This window comes from Leguminivora glycinivorella, chromosome 14, assembly GCF_023078275.1.
Source record: "Leguminivora glycinivorella isolate SPB_JAAS2020 chromosome 14, LegGlyc_1.1, whole genome shotgun sequence".
NCBI classification, from domain to species: Eukaryota; Metazoa; Arthropoda; class Insecta; order Lepidoptera; family Tortricidae; genus Leguminivora; species Leguminivora glycinivorella.
In genome coordinates this window covers 20470865-20497615 of record NC_062984.1, presented here as the reverse complement: position 1 = coordinate 20497615, position 26751 = coordinate 20470865, and the positions used below count along the sequence as shown (strand labels likewise).

Below are 26751 nucleotides of genomic sequence, written 5' to 3'. Positions count from 1 at the left end.
ATAGTTACTCGCCCAGCGGTGAGCTATCAATGTCGCCGTGTCTCTTTTATTTGCACGGGAGTGCTTATCTTTTGTTCGTTTTTATAGTCGATAGCTCATAGGTGCCTAACTCTGAATGTTGCTTTATGCTGTGTTTGATTCACTATTTAATCTAAGTGTTCTTTTTCAGTTTTGAATATGTTCAGTGTTTGGGTGGTGTACAGTTATTACAAGGAATTTAGCGATTACGAATGATACCATAAAACAATACCATTATTTATCAAAACCCTGAGAAACTGCGTGTGTCCAAATTTTTAAAGGTATGTACCCCAGTAATGGACGATGAGCATATTTATGGGCAGCAAAGAGAACCGAATATCAGTGGCCTATTTTACAACACTTGACGCAATTCTGTGTCTATTTTATCGATAAGTAACATTACATGGTTATGATCACAATACATTGTCAACACTAAGTTTCAGTAATAATCATGTATCGAGAGATAGCATTCACCAGCACTCAGCACTCACTCACTCACTAAGCAGTCACTAAACACTACAAATTTCTAAACTGAAATAGATACCATACACTAAAGAAAAAGCGCCATCTCTCTCGCTATATCGTAATCCTGCAAAAGGATTCATATAGGAGGTGCAAGCACAAATTGCTCGCCCTTAGAGTTGGTCAAAGGCGCCTAGCCTTCAGAGATAAGATAACCACAGACCAACCCCTATAGACATCCATTACAAGACGACTCGCGGTCGCCAGCCTTCCTAGTATTTGCACTGATATAAGCGCGGGCGCTCGCCGTGCCCGATCAGTAGCGACCAAGTAACAGACCCGAAAGCAGCGCCTGTTTTTCGCAGTAAAAAAATTGAAAAAGGGTATTTTGATGTCTTAAAGATGTCCACCTGTAGTGTGGAAAGGTAACAAGAAGCTCAAATTTAAAAACAGACGTCATCATTACATTCCACATAAAAGTCATATTTATAATTTATTCAGAGCCGGTATAGGTCAACTTACATTGGCCACTTACGCGTCAGTAAAGGGACAGTCCCTTTCACCTGGCGCGACTGCCCGCCGTCCTTGAAACGGCCAATCACAGCGCGCTTAACACATTCCCCGCCCGCTCCTCGCACCCCTGGCACTGGTGACTCGTATCGCGAACAAAATATACAAGACTGCTACTCTATAGGAGGTTCTCTGTGGAGATAACATACACTAGAGAAATTTCGACGGGTACCTCGGCGGTCGGGGTGGTGTAACCGTTTTAGCACGTCAGCCGCGTTAGCTGGAGACCCGGGTTCGATTCCTGGCTTCGCCACCAGTGGGCTTGATCGCTTTTTCTTTAGTGTATGGTATCTATTTCAGTTTATAATTTATATATAGTAGTAAAAAAATCAAATAAAAAATATTTAATAAAATAATTTGATTTGTTCCCTACATCGACTATAAATTTATCTTTGACAATAATTCTTTACATCCATTCTCTCTGGTATAAAGTAAGTACCTATAACCTCCGTTCTTCGTTATATGAAAGTCTATGAAAGCTCAGAAACGTCACTGACATTATTAATGCGACGTTGAATAATTATACTATAGAATTATACATTATAATAGTTATTTACTGTTATTATGGAGTTCACATGTAGAGTGAAAACCTGCTGTTTTAGTTTAAATCTTCGAATCGGCTGCCTTGTGATAGTCGTGGTCGTTATATTCCGATCAATTTTAGGCTGTTATACATTAATTCTCACTCCTACAGGCACTGGTAGGTATATATAGCCACAGCATCCAGTCAATAACTTTTCTACAAACGTATTCTACGCAGTACCTGCATAAAAACGGTCAACCGAATCTTGGAACTAAAAAAAGGCGCGAAATTCAAATTTTCTATAGGAATTAAGCCTCCGCCATACATAAAGCGTTTTGATAGCGTAGCGTGCGCCGGACGAACGCTGGCGTTCCGCTCGCAATCCGCGCTCGTTAGTTCCCGCCGGCGTCCGCTGGGCGTAACGCCAGCGTTCGTCCGGCGCACCGCTATCATTGCGCTCCGCTAACGCTCCGCCTACGCTCTCAAAACGCGCATGTGTGGCGGAGCTTTTAAACCTTCGCCCCTACATTTTCAATCAATATTTTAAAGCTGAGTTTAGACGTGCAAGTTATTGCTGCAAGTTTTGAGACATAAGTATATGCAAGAAAGAGATGTAGATATTTGCCACTCACTAGTTGCGTCTCAAAACTTGCAGCAATAACTTGCTGGTCTAAACTCAGCTTAAGTGTTACTTGCTCGTCGACGATTCCGACAAAGTCAAGGTTTAGGAAGGCACACGCGAACCAATAGCTTTGAACTATAATAGTAACAATAAAAATAGTAACACAGAGCCAATTATACTCGTACGATTTCACTATTCTACCACAGAATATATAATAATACATTCTAACATTCTACTGAACTAAATATACCTAAATATACACGGTGTAACATGAGGAAACCCAGTTTCTAACTACGCATTTCTGAGGGCAAAATAAAAATAAAAATAAGTCAAGCAAATTTTGTCAAAAAACATTTTTGTGTATTTTTTTAATTTTATTGGATGTATTTTCACGTAAAAAGTAAATTTTATTCCTAAAACTGGCACTTAAAATAAAAATAATACATATTTTTTTTCTATTAAAATATTGCAGTGAGTCACAAGTTAATTTTTGATATCTAACAACGCGTATGAATCTAACTAGATTATGTCCGATAACGGCATCATGTTCTGAGAAATAATAAGTAATAGGGAACTTGACTGTACTTAAAAACAATATTTTATACCATGTACGAAATAAAGCATCAGATAAATATAAGAAAAACATGGATAAAAGTTATTTTTAAATCCTATATCTATTTATTAAGCCAGGTAAGGTAGAAATATATAAAGTAACTGAATTGACCGTGACGTCACTCAATTCGATTTCATATTAATTCCATATTAGATCTTTGATTAGAGATTAGATCTTGAAAGAAGCTGCAGGGCAATCATGGTCGCGCCATAAATAAAAAAACATCGCCGTCCCTATCCCACTTACAAATAGTGAGATAGGGACGGCCTGATATTTTATCATTAACCATAATTGCCTGCCTGATTTGACTAGGAGGCAAGTAGCCTATTTTTTTTAATGCCTATAAGTCCTATAGCTTTGAAAGCAAGCGAAATCCAGAAAACTTTACATGACCTTTTACTCTTCTAATATGATGAGGAATGCGCTATTAAATTATTCGATTGCCTTATGTTACACCGTATATTTAATATTTCCTCAAACAATCCATTAATTCTGGTTTTGTATGTGTGTTTGTATGTTCCAGATTATGTAGCCAGCGTCGTGAAAATCACTGGCTGTATATATTTTGCTATAGCTATAGTGGTTTGCATTTTGTTCATATTTTGTGGGATTCAGCAGGTAAGATTCTTTATTTTATTTTATTATGTTGGAATAAACAATTTACAAATTATATGTTACATTGACTGACAGACTGACACCGTTTTTACCATAGAAGTTTATTTTGGCATGTTTGACGGTACCTACTAAAATTAAATTTCAATAAAACATTAAAAGACTTGACTTTTCATAGTATTTTATGCAAACGGCGTTTAAAGGAGGTCAAAAAAGACGAGTGGCGTGGGTAACAATTTGAGGCAAAGCCGAAAATTGTTAATAAAGACGCCACGAGTATTTTTTGACTCAGTTAAACACCGTTGCATACAATACTTTTTCTACGACCATGCACTTAGTTTTTAATAGTTTTCTTGAACAACTTTCGTGAAATTCACACTGTTTCCTGTATTTTGACGCGTCGGCCTCCCCTCTGTTCCTGCACTCACCCTGTCGCTCGCACTCCCCCGCCCCGCGCCGTCACCAGCCCCGGCGCCCCGCGCACCCACGCTATATCCACAATACTTTAAGAGCTAAATCGTATGCGTGGGTACGCGGGGCGCCGGGCGGGGCCGGGCATCTTTTATGTAGGGTTTTAACACTTTTAACGATCGATCTATGCACGTCACTGTAAATGACAAATAACAACACGGGAGTGATCGCTTACCATCAGGCGACCTGTCTGCTCGTTTGCCTCCTATCCCATAAAAAAAAATATTTAAAAGTAGAGAAACGACATACCTATGCCATACGATAAAAAAAATCCTAAACATTACGTTTTGTTCACAGAATATATTATTATATAAACAATTATTCACATTAATTCTATTAATGCAACTAATAGTCTCAATAATAGGATTATTTGCTGTTCTGCTGCAAAAAGATATGTGGAAAGACGCCTTCTTATCGTTTGTCTTAGTTGCAATTTGTACAATCAGTAAGTGTTCGTTTTTAAATCTTGTAAAATTAGGGTAGGTAGGTACCTAGATCTTTGCTCAGCATCACTGGGATACGACAGGCTCCAAATAAGGTCAATACGGGTAAAGCTAGGAATATATTACGCGGACGTGCGCGGTCGAGCGTCCGCAGTCGGCGATCTAGACAATGAAAATACACTGAACCGTGCAAACTATCTGACGTAGGTCGTGGACGTGGCCTTGAGCGCACGGACGTCCGGACGTCACCTAGCGCGCTGGATGTCTTAAGACTGTGCACACTTATCGGTCGCGGACGCGCGACCGCGTACGTCCGCGTAATATGTTCCTAGCTTAAGCTATTTTACTCATTGTCACAGGTTTTGCTAAGCCAGACGTGTGACGTCAGATTACGCTCGATCGAGCGCTCCAAAATGGCCGCGTTTAAATTGCCCGTAAATGATAGCGATTTTAATTCATTTTTTTTAGTTTTTAGGTTATATATGTGTTCTAATATATACATATGTAGGTTTACTTATTGTATTTGTGTATGTTTATTTTATAATAGTAGGTATCGACTTGTATTTAATCGTTACAATCTCATACTGGCTTTTATAATCTTGTGCACCAAACTAACTATTTCTGTTTTGCCCGATGGTTGACTGGCAGAGAATGCCTTAAGGCGTTAAGTCCGCCATTTGTACTTTTTATTGATAATTTGTGCAATAAAGTTTAAATAAATAAAATAAATAAATATATTTTCGATGTTTTACATTTATTTTTAGTAATGTAATAACTAGTAGAATCGTGTAAAAAAATCATACATATGCCCTTTTGTATTTTTCAGTTCTCGACAGTTACCTTTTAGTAGTCGGATACAGTTATTCCAAGGAACGAACAGAGGCACCAGCAGACGCTCTGTAGCACCAATGTCTGTGCCACCAGTTGTGGGACACTGTCCCGCTCGGGTGACTCCGGCTCCAACTCTCATTGCTACGTAGCAATTATTAAGGTAGGTATACGACTTCATCCGTTTGCGTTCCCTAAAGATACAGTATAATAAAGAGTACCATCGTACAGTATGGCCACTCCCATTCCCCACTGAAAGTGTCGCCCACCCCCTCTCGGTTACACAGTTACCGCCTGTCAAAAACGCGAACAGTCGACATGTCATATTTCACTCATACATACCTACGCGTTCACCTACACGAACTTAGACTGTGTGCTAGGAACGCGCCTCTCATATATGTATTTAATCGCCAGTGTCCGAGGTGTGCTACAGATAAGATAATTAGGGTAAGGTCAATACGAGCACCTAACGGCTCCCACGACATTGGTCTAAGCGCGACAGCGGTGAGCGGCGGCCATATATTGGAGCGAGACACAGCGATGGGACTTTTCATTCGCACGTATGCCTGCCGCTCACCGCTGTCACGCTTGGGATTAGTTGTCAAATCGGACCCCAGGCTCCCATGAGCCGTGGCAAATGCCGGGATAACGGAAGGATGATGATGATGGGTCACAGGTGTATTTGCGAGTTCATACTTTTGCTACTTGAACCACAGAATATATAATAGTACAAGTACAGAAGGCCCACTGCTTTGATGTTCCCGAATTGCTGCCTTTTTAAATACCTACAAAATTCTGACAAAGAAACGAGCCGCACGTGCGCGGCATCCGATGATAGGGTTACCTATGGATCCATACGAATTAATACTCACATAAAATGTTATACTGTTATATTCAAGTCTTGGGTACTTTCTAGGTACATATACTGTACTTTATATATTTTTGTTCAAGTTCCAACATCACAAGCCTTATTGAACTTTTCCGTGGGACTTAATCAATAGTAGATCTGTGTAAGAATGTCTTATGGTATTAATTTTATTCAATATGTCTATTTAACTAAGTATTATTAGCCATTCCACACGCGGATACCGCTTAAAAAAACCTCGCGACGTAAAGTAACAATATAAAGTGCAAACGTGCATTCCGTGAGAACGCGCGCCACCCCTGAGTAGGCCGCGAACTCGCGGCCGCCAGGATGTACTTGTAGCGCGGCGATAGAATCGCGGAGTGAGCCGCCCCTGCTTGAACTGAGCCGTTTAAATCACCCTGCCGGGCTTGAACTGTGCAAGTAAACACTGATCATAGCTGACGTTTACACGCGCATCATTTCAATGTATGTGTACACGCGAACGATAAGCGAGCGCCGAGAAAAATGTCTCACTGCGTGAATCGTTTTGTACACCGTTCATTGCGGCGCAAAACACTACACTGTTTACAATATGTTCCTTGTGTAGCCGCAATGTATAATGAACGTTTTAAAGCACAAGCAAACGTAAGGTTACATGGTACAACTCGGAGTATTACGTTGAATTCGTGTTTTATGTGAAATATAAAAGGAAATAAATAGTATTTACCTATGAAATGTTATCCTATCGGCTTGGAAATTATTCAGGTCACTGCGATGTTTGCAAGTTATTATTGCACACTTCGGCATTTTTGATAAAACTCGTTTTTCGTCGGTGAACAGCGCGCGTGTACACTCGATGACAGCGGACGGCGAACTGGCGGCGGTGTAGGTAGGCCCAATGGGCCTACATCTGCGACCAGGCCGCGCGCGGCTTGTCCTCTCTATAGAATTTTTTCCTCTGAGGTTTAAATAGTCCAAATGTGAAAGCCAGACTTTCCTTATGACACACTTACCCGTTTTGACCTTACTTCATTCTTGATAACCCTAAATAGTCAAATGGGATAGTTTCGTGCATTAGAAATGTTGCTAAATAGTTATAATGCTGAGTAAAGGTGGTTTAGTATTACTTAATACACTGTGTATGAGGAAACCGAATATTAAAATTACGTCATGAAAGTTTTATTTTTATTTTATTTATTGATTCCTTGTGATTATCCCTACAAATGACCCAAAACTACACTTTTTCTTTAAATGCTCAATTACAAAAAATGAGTTACTTAGGCACTGGTCCCACCGCGAGCTAGTAAGCTATGAGCTATCGGCTATAAAAACGAACAAAAGATAAGTACTCTCGTGCAAATAAAAGAGACACGGCGATATTGATAGCTCACCGCTGGGCGAGTAACTATAAACATCGCCGTGTCTCTTTTATTTACGCGGGAGTGATTATCTTTTGTTCGTGTTTATAGCCGATAGCTCATAGCTTACTAGCTCGCGGTGGGACCAGTGCCTTAGGTTACTTAGTTTACTTAGCCATCTTTTTTCTGTCTCTTACAGGTAAAATAAATGTGCTGCAGCCATTTTTTATCAAAAATCGTATTTGTGAAGTGTTTGGTATAATTATGTATTATATGTATATTAGAAACCTTTAAAGGGTTCATAGGCTTGTCAATTATTTATTTAAACAGTGTCCCTATCTACTTGTAATAGTTGTATTATAAAATGAATAAATATTTGTAAATATAACTTTAAAGCCTTTTTGTGAACATTAAGGAAAAATAAAATGGTTGAAACTGCGAAAGGCAAAAATTATAATCTGGTAAGGTCAGTGTGGAGAAGACCGTCTACCCGGAAAGACCGTCTATTGACTATAACTATTGTGTTTATATATCTACGCCTCTCACACCTTCGGAGGTATAGCAGTTTTTCATCCTTAATACATTGGTCTTCAATACATATCCCTAGGATGAACACTAGTTAACAATAAACTTGATTCGCGTTTCGAACTCGAACATCGAGTTCAACATGGTTCCGCAAAAAATTAGAAGAAAATAGAAGCAGTCGGAATATTTTTATATCATGTATGTAACGTAGTTATTTAATAACCATTATTTCTGACTAATACTATTATTCTACTCAAAACGCGCTCAATTTCTAGTTTTATGTTCTGAAATATGTACCTTAGAAATTGTGCCTAGTCAGAAAGTCGCGCATAAAAGAGAAAGGCAAGACCGGCATATGATAAACAAGGCGTGTCCAACCTTTTTTAGGCTTTATTGGAAATTAGTCGAGTGTAATCAATATCAATATAATAGGTACGTTTTTAGTTTATGATAGTTGTACCGTTTTTAGGGTTCCGTAGTCAACTAGGAACCCTTATAGTTTCGCCATGTCTGTCTGTCCGTCCGTCCGTCCGTCCGTCCGTCCGTCCGTCCGTCCGTCCGCGGATAATCTCAGCAACCGTTAGCACTAGAAAGCTGAAATTTGGTACCAATATGTATATCAATCACGCCAACAAAGTGCAAAAATAAAAAATGGAAAAAAATGTTTTATTAGGGCACCCCCCCTACATGTAAAGTGGGGGCTGATATTTTTTTTCATTCCAACCCCAACGTGTGATATATTGTTGGATAGGTATTTAAAAATGAATAAGGGTTTACTAAGATTGTTTTTTGATAATATTAACGTAACGTAACGTAACGTCACGGGTAGACTGAGTCTACCCGTGACCACGGACGTAATGTCATGTCCGAAACGTCGGGTTAAATATAAAACGTAAGTTTTACGCGATTAAGTCCCGTTTTAATTTAATAATATGAGTGAAGATCGTGTTAGTTTAAATCAATATAATATTAATATTTTCGGAAATAATCGCTCCTAAAGGAAAAAAAAGTGCGCCCCCCCCCTCTAACTTTTGAACCATAAGTTTAAAAAATATGAAAAAAATCACAAAAGTAGAACTTTATAAAGACTTTCTAGGAAAATTGTTTTGAACTTGATAGGTTCAGTAGTTTTTGAGAAAAATACGAAAAACTACGGAACCCTACACTGAGCGTGGCCCGACACGCTCTTGGCCGGTTTTTGAATTTAACTTCAAAATACAGTTTTGATAATGATTCGTATGGTGTTACTAAAAATCATTCGAAAGTACTAAGTAAAAATAAAATATATGTGACATGGTTGTGAAGAATGATAAGAGGTGAACAGAAGTAAGCCTACACTGCATTATTCATCATCATATTTAAGTTGGTAGAATTATCGTAAGCTCTACCCGTTTTTTATTATTTTTGTTTAAGTATATGTAGATTGTGCAACATGCGGCGACAAATATAAAAGAAGAGAGTAGGGTTTCAAGTTGTCATTATTTTTAAAATTACCACTACCCAACAGGGACCGTATGGATACCCTTTAAAACGGTTTTGACACTTTTGACCGACTATTTTACGGCTACCCGACCGTTAATTGACATTACTGTCTGTCACTTTGACAAAAAGTCGTCATGGGTGTCGTCAAATATGTTTTCAGGGGTGGTAGCTCAGGTAGGTGGTAACTCTAGTAGTAACTATAGAAAAACCAAGCATTGGTAAGAAATGTTACCAAACCTATTCACGTATCTTAATATCCTATTTACCTTTTCTTAATGAAAAAGTTTCAAAAACAGATAAGTAGTTGGATTTATATGAGCCTATTGTATCGCAGGTGTTCGTTGGAAAAACAGTACTATGCTATCTGGACCTGAAAAGAAAAAGTTATGAACCCCATCTACGGGACTTATGCCGGTCTTGCCTTATAAATAGAAAAATGCTAATATGTTCAAAATTTCAACGTTATTTTATTAATTATCTAGCACATTCTGCCCTGTTATTACGTAAAATAACAATGATCATGATTTTGGAACCTAGTCTTATATGAAATTACGCGACAACAATCACTAGACGGTCTTTCTGTACTCATCGCGGGAGGACGGTCAACCCGCCGAGCCTTATAAAATGTGATTTTTATCACTTAAAAGTACTTTATTTCACCAAAATATTATAAAAGCTTTGTAGAATATAATATTTGCTATCTCATAGGACCATGCGCATTACGCCAGACTACATTAATTATAGAGTTTTATCCACTCAAACTTTATTTTAAATAAACTATGCCGGTCTTGCCCGCACTGACCTTAATAAAAATAAATCCAGGAAACTTAGGTACTTAGCACACACTCTAAACAATTATAACTAGTCATTGATCTACTATGTACTAAACAGCACCGACCTATACCCAAGTAAATACATATCTTGAAGTCGTAAGTGTGTATCATCTAAGGCAATGATATTTTGAAAACATTTTTGAAGTACCTACCTACATATTAAGGCACTGGTCCCACCGCGAGCTAGTAAGCTATGAGCTACCGGCTATAAAAACGATCAAAAGCACTCCCGTGCAAATAAAAGAGACACGGCGATATTAATAGCTCACCGCTGGGCAAGTAACTATAAACATTGCCGTGTCTCTTTTATTTACACGGGGGTGATTATCTTTTGTTCGTTTTTATAGCCAATAAATAGCTCATAGCTTACTAGCTCGCGGTGGGACCAGTGCCTAATCCATTATTAAATAATTAGCAAATATCTAATACAAATTTACACCTAGTTACCTTTGATGTTTGGACACAGACAAGTGATCTTATGAGGATTATTTATTCCAAAGGATTTCAAATAAGCTACATTACATCAAAGCAAAGAAGGAAGCATATCCCTTCATATTGTGGGTATAAAACAATAATTCCTGCAACAACCATGCCACTTTGTATTAGCGCCGTGTCTTGCGTGGGCGACGGTCGCGCGACCGTCGCCGTCGCGTCTCATACTTCCATATCGATAAGGTTTGATTTCGTATGCGTCGCATCGCCGTCGCGCGACCATCGCGCGACCGCCCATGCAAGCCACGGCGTAAGGCCAACACGGGTAAGTAAGGCATTCAGAGACGTTTCTGGCCAAAAGACGAGAAGAGGTCAATACGGGTAAGTATGTCATAAGGGTAAGTGTGTGTGTCCTTCACATTTAGCCTGTTTAAACCAATCATCAGTGTTTATTGAGAGTTCATACGTTTACCACTCATCGTAAGTAGCAAGTACTTAGCAAAATTTTATACTCGCAAATAAGATCAGTGTGGGAAGACCGTCTACCCGGAAAGACCGTCTATTGACTATAACTTTTGTGTTTATATATCTACGCCTCTCACACCTCCGAAGGTATACTAGTTTTTCATCCTCAAGCCATTGGTCTTCAATACATATCCCTAGGACGAACACTAGTTAACAATAATCTTGATTTGTGTTTCGAGCTCGAACACCGAGTTCAACATGGTTCCGCAAAAAATTAAAATAAAATAGAAGCAGTCGGAATATTTGTATATTTTATATGTAACGTAAGTCATTTAATAACCGTTCTTTCTGACTAGTACTATTAATCTACTCAAAACGCGCTCAATTTCTAGTTTTATGTTCTGAAATATGTAACTTAGAAATTGTGCCTACTCAGAAAGTCCGGCATAAAAGAGAAAGGCAAGACCGGCATATGATAAACAAGGAGTTGCCAACCTTTTTTAGGCTTTATTGAAAATAAGTCGAGTGTAAACGATATCAATATATAAGTACGTTTTTGGCTTATGGTAGTTGTACCGTTTTTGATTTTAACTTCGAAATACAGTTTTGGTAATAATTCGTATGGTGTTACTAAAATCATTCGAAAGTATTAAGTAAAAATAAAATATATGTGACATGGTTGTGAAGAATGATAAGAGGTGAACAGAAGTAAGCCTACACTGCATTATTCATCATCATATATAAGTTGGTAGAATTATCATAAGTTCTACCCGTTTTTTATTATTTTTGTTATGTAGAGTGTGCAAAATGCGGCGACAAATATTTCAAAAGAGAGTAGGGTTTCAAGTTGGTCATTATTTTTATAATCAGCATTACCCAACAGGGACCGTATAGGTACCCTTAAAACGGTTTTGACCGACTATTTTACGGCTACCCGACCCTTAATTGACATTGCGGACTGCCACTTTGACACAAAAGTGGTCATGGGTGTCATCAAATATGTTTTCGGGAGTGCTGATTTAAAAATTAAACACCACTTTGGAATCTGACATTGCTGATGACTGTAACTTTGACACAAAAGTGGTCATGGGTGTGGTCAAACAGGTTCTCGGGGGTGCTCATTCCAATAACCATTACAGCCAAAAAACTGTTTGATGACACCCATGAAAACTTTTAATTCAATCTGACAGTCAACTATATCAAATTCTAAATTGATCATTAATTTAGGAATCAGCACCCCCGCAAACTTATTTGACGACACACCAGACGACTTTTGTGTCAAAGTGACAGTCAGCAATGTCAGATTTCAAATCAGTCATTAATTTTAGAAACCTATCTGACGACACCTATTACGACTTTTGCGTCGAAGTGACAGTCAGCAATGTCAGATTCCAGATTGTTTATTAATTTTGAAATCAGCACCTCCGAAAACTTATTTGGCGACAACCATGACGACTTTTGTGTCAAAGTGATAGTCAGTAATATCAGATTCCAAATTGGTCATTAATTTTGAAATCAGCACCCCTGAAAACATATTTGATAATGTCTGGGACATTGCTAAGAAATGTTACCAAACTATTTCATGTACCTAATATCCTATTACCTTTACTTAATAACCAAGTTTCAAAAACAAATAAGTAGTTGGATTTATATGAGCCTGTAATATCGTGACTAAATTGGACCTGAAAAGAAAAGGTTATGAACCCCATCTACGGGACATATCGGTCTTGCCTTATAAATGGAAAAATGCTTCTATGTTTAAAATTTCAACGTTATTTTATTAATTATCTAGCACATTCTGCCCTGTTATTACGTAAAATAACAACGATCATGGTTTTGGAACCTAGTCTCATATGAAATTACGGGACAACAAGCACTAGTCGGTCTTCCCGTGCTCACCGCGGGGGGACGGTCAACCCGCCGAGCCTTAAAAAATGAGATTTTTATCACTTAAAATTACCTTATTTCGCCAAAATATTATAAAAGGTTTGTAAAATATAATATTTGCTACCCAATAGGACCATGCGCATTACGGCAGACTACATTAATTATAGAGTTTTATCTACTCAAACTTTATTTCAAATAAACTATGCCGGTCTTGCCCGCACTGACCTTACACCAGTGACAATGAGTAATTAATAGTATTTTATGCAACTGGTGGTTAAGAGAGGTCAAAAAAGGTGAGTGGCGTGGGTAACAATTTGAGGCGAAGCCGAAAATTGTTAATAAAGACGCCACGAGCATTTTTTGACTCAGTTAAACACCGTTGCATACAATACTTTTTCTACGACCAAGCACTTATTTTGAAAGAAAATTATAAATCAACAAATACCTACTTTCAGTCATCTTAGTTATCTAGTGGACCGCCTACCATTTTGAATATGCAGTTTCAGTGCAAACATGAAAATAAAACTGTCTATGGTATGGTTCTTTGAAGCCTGGCCACTAAGACGAATCGAGCCGAGTTGAATCGAGTTCTCATACATTTGAATGCGATTCGACGCGTCGCCAATGAACGCAGCAGAAAACGAAGGAGTCTCGACTCTGCGAATTGGTTTGTTAAGTTGGTAGCAATGTATTTACTGAACTGTAACAGCTATATCGTGCTACTTCTACTAAATGTTTTCAGGGTATAGACTAGATAGACTTGTCCTGACATCTTTTATGTAGGGTTTTTAAGTTCTATGCACGACCTTGTAACTCACGAATAACAGTACGGGAGTAGAAAAAATTAAAAAAAAAAACCGATATAGTGGACCGATTTTCTAACTAAATTTAAATCGGTTCATCCGTTCGGGAGCTACGATGCCACAGACAGACACACACACACAGACAGACAAACACGTCAAACATATAACAACCCGTCATTAAAAAGGTCAATTGTGAAGAGCAGACATACTTCTTATGTCGCACTTAACCGTATTGGCCGTATTCAAATCAAATCATCATCATCATTTAAACCGTTAATCGTCCTCTGCTGAGCATAGGCCTCCCTTCGTGTACGCCACTTAACCCGGTCCTGGGCTAAAGGCTGGGCTGAAGGGCCCCGCAATTTTTCGAATGTCGTCCACCCAACGAGAGCCAACGGATGCTAGCCGCTTCTTACATCCGATAGCGGCCACCATTCGGTCAACATTTTGGTTCACCTGCCATCACTCTCTCTGTCTCTCTCTGGCAACATGTCCCGCCCGATTCCATTTGAAAATTTTCTTATTCAAATATTTGGTCTAAAAAAAATAAATTTTGCTCGTGGCTTCGCTCGCGTTAGAAAGAGACAAAAAGTAGTCTATGTCACTCTCCATTCTTTAACTATCTCCACTTAAAAAATCACGTCAATTCATCGCTTTGTTTTGCCGTGAAAGACGGACAAACAAACAGACATACACACTTTCCCATTTATAATATTAGTATGGATTAGTATGGATTTGGATGTAAGATTTTTTTTATGGGATAGGAGGCAAACGAGCAGACAGGTCGCCTGGTGGTAAGCGATCACTGCGCTCATGGACACCCGAAACACCAGAAGTGTTGGAGGTGCGTTGCCGGCCTTTAAGATGGGTGTGAGCTCTTTTCTCACGTTAATACATCAGCGTTTGGTAACTCGCGCATTCGGGTGCAAGGAGTATAACCACTGTGCACTGCAGCAGTGCAGCACTGCGAGAACTTATGTCTGAATGCGTAACCGAATGCACAGCGCCGAATCGTGAGCGAATCGTAAACGAATCGTGAAGCGTTTGGGCATTCAGCTACGCACCCTGATGATGAAGCTCCCTTTGACCCGAAACATTACGCCGAATATTAAAATAATCACCAGTATTCCCTACTACACAACTTAAACCAAAGAGGATCGAGTATTATACAGAATTACTGTCAAAGTAAAATGTGTAATCAATCACAGTGCATAGACTGCCATCTCTCGACACAAGCTTAAAACTTTTGAACCTCAGTTTCGACCAAAGACGTATATAACTCCGTATAGACAGATAAAGTCTAAGAAAAAAACGTACCTCAGTACCATACAGAAAAAGGTACGCTCAGCTAGATGGCGCTAGTATTAATATTTGACATTTTAACACATATCAAGCTAAGAATATGGGCCAAATTGTCAAAACTGAGGTTCAAAAGTTTTCAGCCTGTGTCAAGAGATGCCAGTCTATGCAATGTGATTACACATTTTACTTTGACAACTCTCTTTAATACTAGATCCTTAGGTTTAGGTTTTGACAATTTGGCCCATATTGTTAGCTTGATTATGTGTGAAAATGTGAAATGTTAATATTAGCGCCATCTAGCCGAGCGTCCCCCAAAGGTGTAACGCCATCTAGGCCACCGTACCTTTTTCTCTAGGGATTTGAGGTACGTTTTTTCCTAGACTTTATCCGTCTGTCTATACGGAGTTACATATGTCTTTGCTTAAACATTTTTTTTATATAATCTCATTATCTGTTAATAAATAAATTAAAGATTGAAGTACGTATCGGAAACTCACTGAGCAGAATGATACATAATTGGAAAACTTTTTTGCCAATTATTTCGGTTCTACGATTTCTGATTCCATCGATATAATGATTTCGCATTTTACCAGGAAATGGATTTTCGGAATCCTACGTATTTTTTATAAGACTTTATTTTATTTGCTGTAATTTGATGAAATTCCGTCACAGTTGAAGAAATTTTTGTTTTAAAACTTGTACATTTAAATTTAAAAAAGTTGTATTGTTTAATGTGGGTTACTAGGCCAGTAGTAATAAGGAGGTCACAAACCCATATTTCGCTAAACAATAGGACGGATAGATAACAAAAGATTTGGGTCAACCTGCTGACAAACAAACAGGTGCATTATTTATCTAGAATTTAGGACAGTAGGACAATCCTTTGTTTAGTTTATGCCGTAATTTATAAGAACATAATAAATATAAATTTAATATCATATTAAGGCTAGATGTGATCTAGATTACGTATCTATATAGTTAACTGATCACACATTCAAATACTATATACAACGTGCTTTTATTGAATTCCGTCAACTTTAAGGGAAGGTTGTTTAGGTCAAACACATTTTTTTAAGAAACTGCTGCGTTAACTCTTATTCACCAAAAAAAAAAAAATTAAATTACTGAACACGGGTAGTTCAACCTTTAATACTTTCTAATGTTATTTGTTTTGACCTGTGACGTCAGACACTTAACACTAATTATATCATTTATTATGTATGAATTTATTTTTCAGAATTTAACAAAAAGCGATATACTGCGAGTTTCCTATTAATGGACCTGTGTGTCGAATTTAACGGAAAACGAAAAAAACACGATGTATAATTATTTATTGATTGAATTATACCATTATTACAACTATGAACTAGTATCTAAGCCAACTGAGAAAAACATTTTTAGTTAACGTGTCGTGCCTAACTACTGTAACTTGATTTATTTTTAACAAGCAGAAAGTTACAGTACGTCATTTTTATATTAAAGGAAAAAACAGACTTTGTTAGTACGTCGCAAAACAGGTATCGCAAAACAGACTTTGGGGAGCCTGTCGTGCCTAACTACTATATAGCCTATAATTTTAAATATATCCAAAAAATAATGTTTTTTTTGTGCATCTACATCAGCATTACACTTACTACAATGTAACTGTGTAGTTTTTTCTTTATTTTTCCACACCAGTATTGAATGCAGATCGAATTACCAAAAAAAACTTTAAACTGATTTTACTCAAAACTATGATTTTCGAGTTACGGGAGATAGGCGTGACACGGCAGTGGACATTGGCGTCGTTTCAAACAGCTACCTAGTTATTTATTATTAATTGAATGTCAACGCCTTATTAATTTAATATTTATTAAACTTATTATGTGTCAAGGCCTAGTTACCTTTCGGGTTGGAAGGTCAGATGGCAGTCGCTTTCGTATAAACTATGTATTTTTATACGATACTAGCTTTTGCCCACGGCTTCGCTTGCGTTAGAAAGAGACAAAAAGTAGCCTATTTCACTCTCCATCCCTTCAACTATCTCCACTTAAAATATCACGTCAATTCGTCGGTCCTGTTTTGCCGTGAAAGACAGACAAACAAACACACACACACTTTCCCATTTATAATGGCATATAATTAACCGGGCAACTAAAATATTAAACGAGAAGTTAAGTCGGGCATACAATAATATAATTTGGCTGTGTTTTAATATTGTGGCGACAAATAAAATATATGAGCCTCAAATATTAAGCATCATTATTATTGAAAAAACGGCAGCAAATTTCAAGCGACAAAAATATTTCCGAGGAACATTAAACAATACTTTGGCGACTAAAATAATAATTGGCACCTAGTATTGTAAAGCGTAAGATTTTTAATATTTGTAGTCATATAGATGTTAGCGCCTAAATAATTATACTTAGCTCATCGTTTAAAGTAGTATTTAAATTGCGGAGGCAACTAAAAAAAATAATTGGGAAGTAGGTTTTTTTAAAACACATATAAAATCGTTTCTTTATGAAAACGGATTGAAAGGTACCGATGGTCTCATCGGAAGATCAGCGCTGGAAGTCACCAGCAACCAGCAACACGCTGAGGTGAGGCTATTTCGTGGCACTTCATTCCTTTCTTTGTTGATATTATGTGTATTTTGTCTTGCCTGTATTTATTCGTGAAAAATGTTTATTCTATTCTATTCAAACATCGTATTTGCGACCCGTAAACCACAAGTAGTATTTAAATATCTCTATAAGGGAACGCGTACCAAATCATTTTATAATAAGTACACAGCAAAAAGGAGTGTATAAGCTTCTAATGGGTCGGTAACGCGCATATGATACCCCTTGAATTGCAGGCGTCCATAGATTACGGTGACCACTCTCCATCAGGCCGATCGTATGCTTGTTTGCCAGTTTGGTATTTAAAAACATTACCATGATAATCGTATAGTATAATATTACAAGAACAGAATTATTTACTGCTAGCAGAAAAGTGGGTTAGGGTTAGGTTATTTTTTTAGTAGAATATAAGTCCTACCAAATTTTGCTATGGCATGATTCTTAGATACTTTGTATAAACAAAACAACGATAGCAAAAAGGAAATGAAATACAGTCCCAGAGGCACCGTTAGGTACGACGAGCGAAGCGAGGAGGAGTGTTAGGTATCTTGCATCCCCAACACACATGACTCGCTATCAAAACAGAAATAGGAAAAATATGGACAACTTTTTACCGCCTAAATAATTTTGCTCATGAACATCATGCCAGCATAAGATTCGATATTTTAAAATCTGCGGAACGATTTATGCCAAAGCATATTCTGAGTAAGTAAGGTTTTCCTGCCAAAAAAATGAATCTTTCAGTGATGTTAAGACGATACGGTAGGGGTCAATTCTCCATACAAACGCTCTCGACTATTTCCTCCCTGGTTTTTGAAGACAGGGCAATGATTTTTTCAACACAGATTGTTATTATTTTTATCTGTGTCGGACCGTTTTGATTTTTTTGATATTCTGCTTTTTAAAGACTCTAGAGCCAATCAAAAAATTCCAAAAACTTCCTTTTTCATTGTGGCGCAAAAAAAGGTATGATACTCAAGATTGGTAACAATTAAATAAAAAAGCTAAACGGTCCGACATAGATTATTTTACTGTTATTCAGATTCTAAAATTTCGTTCCGATTGATTAAGTTTTGAAGGAGGAAAGAGTCGAGAGCGGAACCTCGATTTTAAAGATTTTTTTTAAATATCTTTTGACTGAGTTGTTCTTAATGGACAATTTTTTTTCGATAAATCTAGTTAATAACACTTGTATATTTAACTAAAATTCCCAAGTTGAAAGGGGGGCTCCCTTCCATTTTAGCATTTTCGCTACCGTATTAGTCCATGGGCCAGCTGGTCTAATTTTGCCAAACGGTATAATTTGGGGGTACTAAGTTTCCTTTTTACAGCAGTTAGGTAGGCCTATAAGGATGTTAAAAAACCATGATTGCCATCTCAAAATGGTAGCTAAACAAAATGGCCGCCAATCCAAGATGGCGGATATTGAGTTTTAAAAAATCGACCATAACTCCAGAAGTATTGGTCCGATTTCATTTTTATTTTTTTTAAACGAAAGCTCTTTTTCTGTACTTAAATACTTGTCATATTCATTGTTTCGCTAAATTCAACCATTAGTTAGTAATTAACGAAAAATATAAAAAAAATATCTTTTTTTCTAAAACTTTCTGTCAAAAATCATGTTTCTACAAAATGCCTTGCATATTCTAATAAATATTTAAATGCAGAAAAATAGTGCCATTAATCACCTTTAATTTGATGTATAAAAGATACATATTTAATTTACAAAAACACATAGAGGCTAAATTTAAAGCTGCCTTCGTTGAAATTCACCGTTGTGCATACAGTACTAAAAGCTTCAGGTTGGAGTGCATACAGTACTAAAAGATGTGTGCAGTTGGGGTGCATACAGTACTAAAAGATGTTGTAGAGTACAAATATGCTGTTTTTAGTTTATTTTAGCAATTGTACATACATACAACATACATACAATCACGCCTGTGTCCCATGAAGGGGTAGGCAAAGCACATGAAACTACTCAGGTTTCAGTGCCACTCTTGGCAAATAAGGGGTTGAAAGAAAACGAAACTGTGACATTGCAGTGACAGGTTGCCAGCCTCTCGCCTGCACCACAATTTAACCCATATCCCACAGTCGCCTTCTACGACACCCACGGGAAGAAAGGGGGTGGTGAAATTTAGCAATTGTACAATTAGAATAATAGTTTATGTTAATAGAACATGATAGTATCCATGAGTTTGTAGATATTCGATAGTACTAGGATAAAATTTGTTTAGATACCATATGTGCAACACACCTCAATGATGAAAATTAAGTATTTAAGTGTACTAGGTATATGACTAACATGTGTCGAGACTGTAGAACCATTAACCTTTTGACCGCCACGGACGGCCACGGTGGTCACCGGAAATTCTTGCCAAGGACGCCAACGATACGGACGCCAAATGAAATAAAATTGGGACTCCGTAATGCCTAATTACGCTCATATATTCGCGAATTCGCAATGCAATTCTGTTGCGATTGTGCCTGGGAGACGGAATACTCCGTCATCATCTTGCGTATAAGGGTTAGATCGTATTCCGGATTGAAAATCGTTCCGCATTCAAGGACTCTCAGATTTGAAAAAAAAAAACCTACGCACGAGCGGGTTAGTGAAGGGCACCCCCAGAATTCGGGCAAACTTTAGAAATGTTCTTTAGTACAGAATTAATAGATATTTCTTACCTATATTTTACCGATTACTAAACAACGAAGCCGTTAAATACCGGATGGACAAACTTTGAGACAAATATCACCGCTTAAAGTAGAGCCAAATATTATTAACATGTATTGTTCGTCATTACCGAACGAAAAACGTTAGAAGACGTTAATAACAGACGTTTTAATTACCTACTCACGTGAGTTGAATTTTCATAAAAGGTGTACCAAAATGTGAATGTTTCTATGCAACCTGCTATTGAATCAGTAGAAAAGTTAGCACCCGTATCGACGAATCTTAATTAGTAGAGAGTAACTCCGGGATTATGCAATCTGGCCAACTTTTTAAACAGGTAGGCATTTATAAAAGCCTCAATAGGGATGATAGATGTATAAATGTATGCCTCAATTATCTTCGATATGCGGATAACATCGTCATCTTCAAAGAAGCACATGTTCCCCGTCAGATGCTGGAGGAACTGTATGCCGTCGGTGAGTGTTGGGTTAAAGTAGTTAAACATATAGAGGTATGTACAAATTGAAAGTTACGGCAAGGACAGACTTATCCAAAGCTCCATATTTCAGCCTTTATAACAAGTAACAGAAGATACGTTATCCGGAACAACAAATAAAGGTTGGGTTAAGGAATGCCATAAACGACTAACGGAGGTAAGTCATAATAACAAAATCATCCTTCAATGGACCAAAGGACACAGTGGATGTCGAGGTGATGATGCGGCCTACGAGCTGGCCAGGCAGCTGGGGTCGACTGCCGATTCTCCCGATGTCCTTCAGCAAGGTATGCTCAATATGAAACTACACACAGCACACTGGCAAAACCAGATCAAATGCTGCAGTCAAACAAGCCAAGCCTAGCATCAATGGAAAACTCACAAAGACGCTCCTTCAACTAGGGAAAGTCCGCCTGAGAATGGTAACCAATGTCAGAACAGATCGTAGACTACTTAACAAACATATTTTCATAACAGATGCTATGAACATTCCCCTGTGACGAGGGTGCCTCTCACCTGGTGATGGAGTGAGCAGAGTGGCTCCATACAGGAAGAAACCCCGAGAGACCTCTCCAAAGTTCTCCTACTCAACATTAAAGGTCTAATAGGATTTCTCGAGGAGATAAGCTGGCAGGATTAGCTAAATCCCCCACATCACGCAAAATAGGCACAAAACGTCGAGTTGTGGCGAACCATAACACAATACAGAGACTTGGGTCGGCCTCGCTGCCGGCGGAGATCACACGGAGGACTTGGATGCCTTTTGTACGCTAAAGGACGTATTAAGGGCAAGGATACCAGTCACTGGAGACCATCAACATGTTTGATCAGTGTGTAACTGGGTACTTCCCACCGTGACATAAGCTTGCGAGACGTGGACACTAACAATGTACTAAATGAAGAGGCTAAAAGTTGCATAGAGGTATTAGAGCACAACACGTTCGGTATGTCTTTCTACGATGGAAGCGAAACGAGATGATGCTGATGCGGCGACGGGTCAGAATTATAGAGATCGTATTGCTACTCTAAAATGGGCTTGGGCCGGGCCATGGCACGTAAGTCGTGATTGAAGGTGGAATGCCTGCTATAAAAGTTCGAAAAATTAGGAGAAAATTAATCTGTTACCTGTGATTGTCTTGAAGGCTTGATATTGGTGATATTGGCTCTACAATCTACATTAACGGTAATAAGTAATATATTTCTGTGCGTAAATTAAGGTTTATTCGGTAGGTACCTATATCACGTTGTTTAGTAGTCGGATACTCCATAGATTTGCCTTATTAATGCATTATAGTGAATTTCTCAAGACTATTTTTCTTTTGGGGTGTGTTCTTCACCTTTTGTATGCAAGGATTATTTTAACTAAATATAAGTTTTCTCGAACACGGATCAGGGTTAGGCTTAACCTTTTAAACGCCAAATAGTGAAAAAGAATACGTCGTGCCCCGGACACCAGACAGACGTGGATCGCGATTATTTGAGCAAAATTAGGTGTTAAGAAGGCCCGCATGGGTCCCCAATGTAATTGGCAAAACTGATGGCCATGGTTGGCGTCCTTAGGAAGCATTTCCAGCGACGGCCATATCCGCCCATGGTGGTCAAAAGGTTAATGTGATGAGATAGGACCTCAACTATGTCTAGTTTATTTATTTTGTATTATCTCGGTTGGTTGGCGCTGTATCACTAAAGAAATTTTATACAAATAATCAAATATCTAAAACTGTACTTTACCTATGACATATTTTATTATATTCTTAAAGCTAATGGATTTCGGATACTAACATGTTCAGTTCTTTTCTTAATTGTAAGTACAATTGCAGAAATACAACTTCGACCTGAAGCTTTTAGTACTGTATGCACAACGGTGAATTTCAACGAAGACAGAATTAAAATTAAGCCTCTAATGTGTTTTTGTAAATTAAGTCTGTATATTTTATACATCAAATTAAAGGTAATTAATAGCACTATTTTTCTGCATTTAAATATTTATTAGAATATGCAAGGTATTTTGTAGAAACATGATTTTTGACAAAAAGTCTTAGAAAAAAAGATATTTTTTTTATATTTTTCGTTAATTACTAACTAATGGTTGAATTTATCGAAACAATGAATATAACAAATATTTGAGTACACAAAAAGAGCTTTCGTTTAAAAAAAATAAAAATGAAATCGGACCAATACTTCTGGAGTTGTGGTCGATTTTTTAAAACTCAATATCCGCCATCTTGGATTGGCGGCCATTTTGTTTAGCTACCATTTTGAGATGGCAATCATTGTTTTTTAACATTCTTATAGGCCTACCTAACTGCTGTAAAAAGGAAACTTAGTACCCCCAAATTATACCGACTTCTTCACTGGCCCATGGACTATATCCTCTTAAGACTGCGTAAGGCCGGCCTTAGATTCGATAGAGTAATCGTAATGAAAAGTTAAATTCATTGTATAGAGACGAAGTTGCCAGCACTCCCAAACACCTAATTTCTTACCCATAAGTATAATATTTTGTCGACCATTATATTTCATAAAAATCCTTTTTTTTATTAAAATGAAAGCTCAGGTGAAGAGTGCCGATGTATAAATTTTAAATGTACTTTTTATGTTAATTTGCTATATAAATATTTTAAAAGAACTGTATATTTTATATTAAGTAATAGAGAGCCGTTTTCCTATTAAACTGTATCTCTTAAATTGTTTCCAATATAATAATTCAGTTGCCAAATAAATAGTTGGTACTCGCGTCTGAATAAACCGTAGCCGTAATGACATTAAAATGATACCTCATATTTAAATAATTTGAGGCCACATTTTAGTCGCCAAAGTATTATTTTTGATACCCATTTCTATGGTTATTTAGTCGCCCGATTAAATACGTGCCATTTTATAATATTTGTGTGGATTAGGCGAACGAGCAGACTGGTCACCTGATAGTAAGCGATCACTGCCACCCATGGGCATCTGAAACACCAGAAGGGTTGGAGGTTGGAGATGTGTTGCTGGCCTTTACGATGGGTGTACGCTCTTTTCTTGAAGGACAAAATTATTTTAATTATTAAGTAATAAGTAGTACCTAATTATTTCAATTCATAGCTTACGTAATTAAATATCAAGATTATCTGGCTCAACAATAGGCGAGACGACTAAAAAAACTAATTAGTCCGTCAGTTAGATTATCAAATAATTTTAGACATGAATTTTTCCTTTTTTCTCGTAAACGAAAAATGACGACGGTACAGTGCGTTGAAGTTTCGCGTGACGTCACGCCTAGGTATAATTTTTACTTAGCAGTGACGTCACAAGCCCTCACTCCGGAACTTTGATGCTCAATATCTTTGTATTTTTCATTAATTAGAAAAAGCGAAAAATATGTGTTCAGTATTTTTGGACGATCTAACTGACGGACTAAACAGAATGCAATTTTTTATGTAGTCGTCATCCCTATTATTTTTAAGTCAGTGAGTGTACAACATACCATAGGTCCTCGTTGATCTCATAATAATTAAATCGAATCCTCACAACATCACTTTTGTTTGTTCGAAACAACTTGAAAAGATCGGATATTCGGGTCCCGTATTAAGTCAGCCATGAATACAAGATTGTTTCCGTTCAACACGCCTAACCAAAAGATTCATAAAATGAGGATAGGGCATTACTCAGACCGTTTTCCATTACACACACAAATGGTTTGTACATTTTCGGGTAGTAACAATATCGAGGTCGATTAACCAACCTAATACAAAAACCAAGGTGATCCATACTGAGCGACCTGTCCTGAGAACCTTTCTAATTTGGTCGTGTAATGTTTTCATTCTCAACTGGCACGAGGAGCCTTTTGAGGGCAGATTTTGTTTACATTTATTTAAATAGGTACCTAAAAATACAGACTAAATTTACTCTATTTAACTTTTTTTGGTAACTTTCATAGAAGGAAAAAAACGTTCAATTTTTTCACACCTACATACTTTTATCATAACGGAAGCAAAAACAAAGAATTATAGTGTGTAAAGAAAAAATAATGAGACTCAGCGAGACTGCTGATTTTCAATCACTAATTAAAACACTTACTTACTATCTATATTTAACTAAGTTATTAAACAACTAGCTTACTAACTAATCCGACGGATATTTCACAGCTGCTATTCCATTAGTGCACAGCTGTTACTGACAACTAACTAATTCCATTTTTGTTTTCTGTATGATGTCACATCCTTACGAAGTAATATAAAAGTCAATTGCCTAATCCCTCAGATGAGCAGTCGTGCTGAAACGACCCCATTTTATTGGCATATCTTTGTCGAATTCGACATTTCTCGATCTCACATGAATTTTCTAATCACAAGGCTGCGAAAAACGTTATCTGCCTTAGTATCTACTAACAGCAAATATTTTTTTTTTTTTTGTTTCCTAATGATTTGCCAGTGTCATGTCGATTTTTAAATCAATTAAATAAATTTTGTTCGAAGTATTATGACATACAATTTACAAATAGCTATCAATCCATTTTGAACAGCAAATTTTGTTTAATCTTCGTGCCTTGTGAAACCCTCGCTATGCCCAAGATTCCATATTTTTAACTAATTAGTACTCCAAAAAAAAATTGTGTATGTGGGTAGCAGGTGGATTATAGTTTTGATAAATTCTATTATGACAGCTTGGAATACTGTATATTATTGCTCAGTTTTCTGTCGATCACGAACACAATAATTCATAATTCTTTATTGCAAACCACGGTTACAGTACAGATATTGAATGTAGTATGATATCTCACATGGACCCTGCAAGGGCACAGCATATAATAACTTATCATTAAATTTAATTTTATTTACTTCGCAGCGGCACTAGCAATAATAATTCAAAACATCGCGACTTATTTTTTTTTGAAGCGTAAAATTTGATTAGTTCTAAAGTACATTATTTTTTTATACCTACCTTATTTATAGGTAAGGTCAGTGTGGGGAAGACCGTCTACCCGGAAAGACCGTCTATTGACAATAACTTTTGTGTTTATATATCTACGCCTCTCACACCTCCGAAGGTATACCAGTTTTTCATACTTAAGCCATTGGTCTTGAATACATATCCCTCGGACGAACACTAGTTAACAATAAACTTTATTCGTGTTTCGAACTCGAGCATCGAGTTCAACATGGTTCCGCAAAAAATTAAAATAAAATAGAAGCAGTCGGAATATTTGTATATCATGTATGTAACGTAGTCATTTAATAACCGTTCTTTCTGACTAGTACTATTAATCTACTCAAAACGCGTTCAATTTCTTGTTTTATGTTCTGAAATATGTAACTTAGAAATTGTGCCTACTCAGAAAGTCCGGCATAAAAGAGAAAGGCAAGACCGGCATACGATAAACAAGGAGTTGCCAACCTTTTTTAGGCTTTATTGGAAATAAGTCGAGTGTAATCAATATCAATATATAAGTACGTTTTTGGCTTATGATAGTTGTACCGTTTTTGATATTAACTTTGAGATACAGTTTTGGTAATGATTCGTATGGTGTTACTAATATCATTCGAAAGTATTAAATAAAAATGACATAGTTGTGAAGAATTATAAGTGGTGAACAGAACTAAGCCTACTTACACTGCATTACTCATCATCATATTTAAGTAGGTAGTGTTTGTATAGATTGTGCAACATGCGGCAAAAATATTTCAAAAGAGAGTTATGTATTTTAGAAATAAAAGTAAGCATTTTGAATCCAATTATTTATTTAAACAGAAAACATAATATTGCGCACCCTTGACAAAACATATTTGATAAAGGTTGTTCGTCAGACGGCAGAAACTGAACCCTGGAGGCACAGAGGGTCATATCGAAACTATGACTAGTGGCACAAACTGTGCACTTCTCAAGCAAAATCATTTCGT

The 26751-nt window shown here is 37.3% G+C and overlaps 1 long non-coding RNA gene across 1 annotated transcript; it reads left to right on the top strand.

Annotated features, from left to right (window-relative positions):
* The first annotated feature begins 1527 nt into the window (after positions 1-1527).
* On the top strand, positions 1528-22589 carry LOC125233338. The gene is made up of 4 exons (XR_007177845.1): positions 1528-1538; positions 7846-7851; positions 12083-12084; positions 21963-22589. It is a non-coding gene; the product is annotated as an uncharacterized LOC125233338 (long non-coding RNA).
* Positions 22590-26751: the final 4162 nt, after the last annotated feature.